Below are 6194 nucleotides of genomic sequence, written 5' to 3' on the forward strand. Positions count from 1 at the left end.
ACAGTGTAACGATCCAACAATTCTGTACATTACTTGATAAGGGATTAATATCCAGAATATATAAGGAACTTACACAGCTCAACATCAGGGGGAAAAATCCAATTAAAAATTTCCAAAGAAGACATCCAGGTGGCCAACAGACACATGAAAAGATGCTCATCATCATTCATCATCAGGAAAATGCAAATCAAAACTACAGTGAGATCACCTCACACCTGTCAGAATGGCCACAATCAACAGCACAAGAAACAACAGGTGTTGGTGAGGATGTGGAGAGAAAGGAACCCTTGTGTGCTGCTGGTGGGAAGGCAAGCTGGTGCAGCCACTGTGGAAAACAGTATGGAGGGTCCTCAAAAAATTAAAAATACAACTACCCTATGATCCAGTGATTCCACTACTGAGTATTTGCCCAAAGAAAATGAAAATACTACTTCCTTCATCCCTTTGCCTAGTTGCCAAACTAGTCTTCCCAGACCTCAAGGGTAGGCTCAGGTGCTCATTATATGTCCACTGGTCCTTTCATTTTATCTTAGCACTCATCTCAGATTATCATTATACATTCATTTGTATAGTTACTTGTCTCTCACTAAATTATAACTCCTAGGAAATGCAGGTCTGTGTTTTCTTTTACAGTGTATCCCAAGAGCCTTACATTTTTCCATTCACTTGACATAATGGTGATTCAGTATATTTGAAATAGGACTATTCATGATTTACACCATGTGTATTATGCATTAAGTAGGCTTTGGGGGCCAGAGGGTAAAACTAACCACCATTTATAATATAGTTTCATGTAGAAGCTATTGTTTAAGAACAACCAAACTAAATGAATTTCTGAGACCTCCCACTAAAAAGTTAGAAACTCTTAAATTATAGTTAATTTAATATACATATTATTAAGTTTTGTCTTAGTAATATAACAACTGCAGACTATATTACCAGAAGGTGTTTAGAAGTTAATGGATATTTAGGGGCGCCTGGTGGCTCGGTTGGTTAAGCGTCTGCTCAGGTCATAATCCCAGGGTCCTGGGATTGAGCCCCATGTTGGGCTCCCTGCTCCGTGGGGAGCCTGCTTCTCCCTCTCCCTCTGCCTGCCAGTCTACCTGCTTGTGCTCTCTCTGTCAAACAAATAAATTAATTAAATCTTTAAAAAAAGAAGTTAATGGATATTTAGACAAAAGGTCTTATGTGTCATTTTATAAATGCCTCTTCTCCTTTATGTTAGAGCTACTCAGGAGAGCAGGGACTGTATCGATTTTTACTTATCAGTACCTTGTGCCTAATACAACGTCTGTGACATAGTAAAACCCCAGTAAGTTTTTGTGGAATGAATGAATGATGCTGTTTAGTTTGCTTACTTTTAGCCCTTTACTCCTGATGCAATATTTCTGCTTCTATTCCCCTTTTACTTAACTAACTTCTATTTCTCTTTTAAGCTTCACTTCAGGCATCACCTCTTGTGCCAAGTCTTCGCAGATGCTAACTGCCCCTCTCTGTATGATCACGTGCGTGTGTATGTCACTGAGCTTCCCATGCTCTGTGACCGGTGTCTGGGTTTCAGTCTCCCCCTGTGTACTGGGACCTCTTTGAGGAGAACTCTATATCTCCAGTGCAAGGCCCAGGTATACCATAATTTCTCAAAAAAATACTTAAGTGAAATAATTAGTTAATTAATGAACAGTCTTCAAAGTTCCCGGAGTCTAGCATCATTCTTGGTACATTGTAGTTGCTCTAAAATCGCTTCTTAAACGAAAGAAATGAATCGGTGGATCTTTAGCCTTCAGAATTTATCTTTATCTCCATTTATTTTATTTTTTTAAAAGATTTTATTTATTTATTTGACAGAGAGACACAGCAAGAGAAGGAACACAAGCAGGGGGAGTGGGAGAAGGAGAAGCAGACTTCCCGCTGAGCAGGGAGCCCGATGTGGAACTCCATCCCAGGACACTGGGATCATGACCTGAGCCAAAGGCGGACGCTTAGTGACTGAGCCACCCAGGCACCCCTCTTGATCTCAATTTAAATTAAAAAATGTAGTGGGGCACCTGGGTGGCTCAGATGGTTAAGCGTCTGCCTTTAGCTTGGGTCATAATCTCCGGATCCTGGGATCGAGCCCCATGTTGGGCTCCCGGCTCAGCGGGGAGTCTGCTTCTCCCTCTCCCTCTGCCTCTCCCCCCTGCTTGTGCTCTGTCTCTGTGTCTCTTTCAAATGAATAAATAACAAGCAAGCAAGCAAGCAAGCTCACCTCCCAGGGGGTTGCGATGCACATTGAGGGTTGAGAACTGCAGCCCTGCGATATTAAAAAAAAAAAGTAGATAAGAGGGGCACCTGGGTGATTCAGCCAGTTAAATGTCCAACTCTTGATTTTGGCTCAGATCGTGATCTCAGGGTCATAAGATCGAGCCCCGTGTTGGGCTCCGCACTCAGCAGGGAGGCTGCTTCGGATTATCTCCTTCTCCTTCTGCCCCTCCCCCTCCCCCTCTTTAAAAAATGTAAGTGACCTGAATATCTTTGATATAAATCCAAATCTATGTGTTTTTATTTTTATTTCTCAAAATGCAATAAAGAGATAATATCCAAACAACAACAAAATAGAGACAGATCCCTTAACAGATTTTAGTGAAAGCTACATTGAGACCCAAAATGGAAATCATATGCCAGAAATTTATCAAGTATTGACCTTTAAAAAAAAAAAACCCAAGGGTGCCTGGGTGGCTCAGTCAGTTAAGCATCCAATTCTTGATTTCAGCTCAGGTCATGATCTCATGGTTGAGAGATCGAGCCCCACATCGGGCTCCTTGCTGGGCCTGAAGCCTGCTTAAGATTCTCTTCCTCCTTCTGTCTCTGCCCCTCCCTCTGCTCACTCTCTCAAAATCAATCAAAATAAATAAAACCCAAGGTTACCTTTTATATATATAAAAAAGAGAGAGTCTTAAATGCAGCAAACTACCTATGTAATGAGTATTAAAGATCTAGGGATAAAAAGTCATTGCTGGAAAAAAAGTCACTGTGGAACATTGCAGCAGTGAATTATGGAAAGCTTTTTCTCTTGAGATTGGGGAATGAGATAAGGATGCCCACTGTACCTCAGTCCTATTCAATAATGAGGTCCTAGACAGAGCAAGAAGGCAAGTAAATGTGAAGGGCAAATGATTCAAGGGCAGGAAATGAAATTATCATTATTCTCAAATGACATCATTGTCTATGGAAAAAAAAAAACAAAAACCCAAAGCTCTATCTGTAGATAAACTATAAGAATTAATAAGTTCATTTAGTAAGGTTCTTTCATACAAAGATAGTTGTATTTCTATATGCCAGCAATAAGCAAGTAGAAAAGGAAATTTGTAATACCATTTACAATAGCATCAAAAATGTCAGATACCTAGAGGCGCCTGGGTGGCTCATTCGTTAAGCGTCTGCCTTCGGCTCAGATCATGATCCCAGGGTTCTGGGATCGAGCCCCGCATCAGGCTCCCTGCTCAGTGGGAAGCCTGCTTCTCCCTCTCCCACTCCCCCTGCTTGTGTTCCCTCTCTCGCTGTCTCTCTCTGTCAAATAAATAAATAAAATCTTAAAAAAAAAGATACCTAGAATAAATTTAATAAAAGATGCAAAAATGCACCATTATTTAGAGAAATTAAAAAGACATAAGCAAATGGAGGAATAGCTCATGTTTATGGATTGGGAGATTCAGTATTGTAATGATACCAGCTCTCCTCAAACTGATCTACAGATTCATTAATACAGTGTAATCCTGGGAGTTTTAAAAAAATTGACAAGCAGATTCTAAATTTTGTATGGAAATAAAAAGGATCATCAATTGTCAAGAATACTTTGAAGAGCAAGAACAAACCTAGAGGACTTATAAGATATCATGACTTATTATAAAGCTGCAGTATTTAAGATGCTGTGGTATTAACATAAGAAGAGAAAGATAGACAAATTGAACAGAATAGAGTACAGAAATAGACACACATGTCACTTGAATTATGAGAAAGCAGTTGCTTCACTGTGGTTAGGCAAGGAGGGTCTTTTTAATAAGTGATGCTGAGTCAACTTTATGTCCACATGAAAAAGATATCCTGACCCCCTAACTCAACCATATACAAAAAATCAATCTCAGATGGATTGTAGCTGTATATGTGAAAGGTAAAAACAATAAAACATTTAGGAGAAAGCATTGGAGAATGTCTTCATGATTATGGAGGTAGCAAAATATTGCTACCTAAAAGCGCTAATTATATATATATTTTAAATTTAATTTTATTGTCATGTGAGTCATACATTACATCATTAGTTTTTTTTTTTAAAGATTTTATTTATTTATTTGACAGAGAGAGACACAGGTAGAGAGGGAACACAGGGGGAGTGGGAGAGGGAGAAGCAGGTTCCCATGGAGCAGGGAGCCCCATGTGGGGCTTGATCCCAGGACCCTGAGATCATGACCTGAGCCGAAGGCAGACGCTTAACAACTGAGCCACCCAGGCGCCCCACATCATTAGTTTTTGATGTAGTGTTCCATGATTCATTGTTTGCATATAACACTCAGTGCTCCATTCAATATGTGTCCTCTTTAATACCCATCACCAGGCTAACCCATCCCCCCACCCCCCTCCCCTCTAAAACCCTCAGTTTGTTTCTCAGAGTCCATCGTCTCTCATGGTTCGTCTCCCCCTCCGATTTCCCCCCTTCATTTTTCCCTTCCTACTATCTTCCTCTTTTTTTTTTTAACATATATATTATTTGTTTCAGAGGTACAGATCTGTGATTCATCAGTCTTACCCAATTCACAGCGCTCACCAAAGCACATACCCTCCCCAATGTCCATCACCCAGCCACCCCATCCCTCCCACCCCCCACCACTCCAGCAACCCTCAGTTTGTTTCCTGAGATTAAAAATTTCTCATATCAGTGAGATCATATGATCCTTGTCTTTCTCTGATTAACTTATTTCACTTAGCATAATACCCTCTAGTTCCATCCACGTCATTGCAAATGGCAAGATTTCATTTTTTTTTAAAGATTTTATGTATTTATTCATGAGAGACAGAGAGAGAGAGAGGCAGAGGGAGAAGCAGGCTCCCAAGGAGTAGGGAGCCCCATGTGGGACTCCATCCCAGGACGCTGGGATCATGACCTGAGCCGAAGGCAGACGCTTAACCATCTGAGCCACCCAGGCACCCCGATTTTGGTTTTTTTTGATGGCTGCATAATATTCCATTGTATATATATACCACATCTTTATCCATTCATCTGTTGATGGACATCTTGGCTCTTTCCATAGTTTGGCTGTTGTGGACATTGCTCTAAAAGCGCTAATTAAAAAGAAAAAGTGGGGCACCTGGGTGGCTCAGTCGGTTAAGTGTCTGCCTTTGGCTCAGGTCATGATCCCAGGGTCCTGGGATTGAGTCCCGCATCGGGCTCCCTGCTCAGCGGGGAGTCTGCTTCTCCCTCTGCCTGCCGCTCCCCCTGCTTGCTCTCTCTCTGTGTCAAATAAATAAATATTTAAAAAGAAAAAAAGTGTACTACATTGAAATTAAGAACTTGTGTTCATCAAAGAGCAGCATAAAAATAGTGAAAAAGCAAGTCACAGTGTGGGAGAGGATATTTGAAAAGTGATGGACTTCAGCAGGCTGATGCACATTGCGAAGATACCATTTTATGCTCACCAGAATGCCTTAAGTGGAAAAGACCAATAATACCGAGTTTTGGCGAGGCTGTGAAACAACTGGAACTCTCATACCCTGCAGATGGGAGTATACGTTGAAGCAACTCTTTTTGAAAATTGGGAGGCTCTACTAAAGTTGAACATTAAATACCCTATGATCCAGCTGTTGTATTCTAGCTATGTGCCCTGTAGAAATGCATAGGTAAGTTTACCAAATACATGTACAAGAATGCTCGTGGTAGCACTCTTTGCAGTAGCTCCTGGACTGTCAGCTATTCCAATAGCCATCACTGTAGACTGGATACATAAATTGTAACATATTAATACAATAGAACACAATATATCAGAACATAGATGAATCTCTCAATATTATTGAATGGAGGAAGCCACACACTAGGCTGTAAATACTGGGTAATTCTATTTACATAAAGTTTAAAACCAGGCAGAAATAATGCATAGTATTAGGAATTGCGATAGTGTGTACCGTTGTGAGAAGGAACAAAAGAGGATATTCTGGGTGCCGGTAAT

Source organism: Eumetopias jubatus, unplaced genomic scaffold (genome assembly GCF_037043125.1).
Source record: "Eumetopias jubatus isolate StellerSeaLion01/CBP00866 unplaced genomic scaffold, mEumJub1_p1.0 scaffold_11, whole genome shotgun sequence".
In the NCBI taxonomy this organism is placed as follows: Eukaryota; Metazoa; Chordata; class Mammalia; order Carnivora; family Otariidae; genus Eumetopias; species Eumetopias jubatus.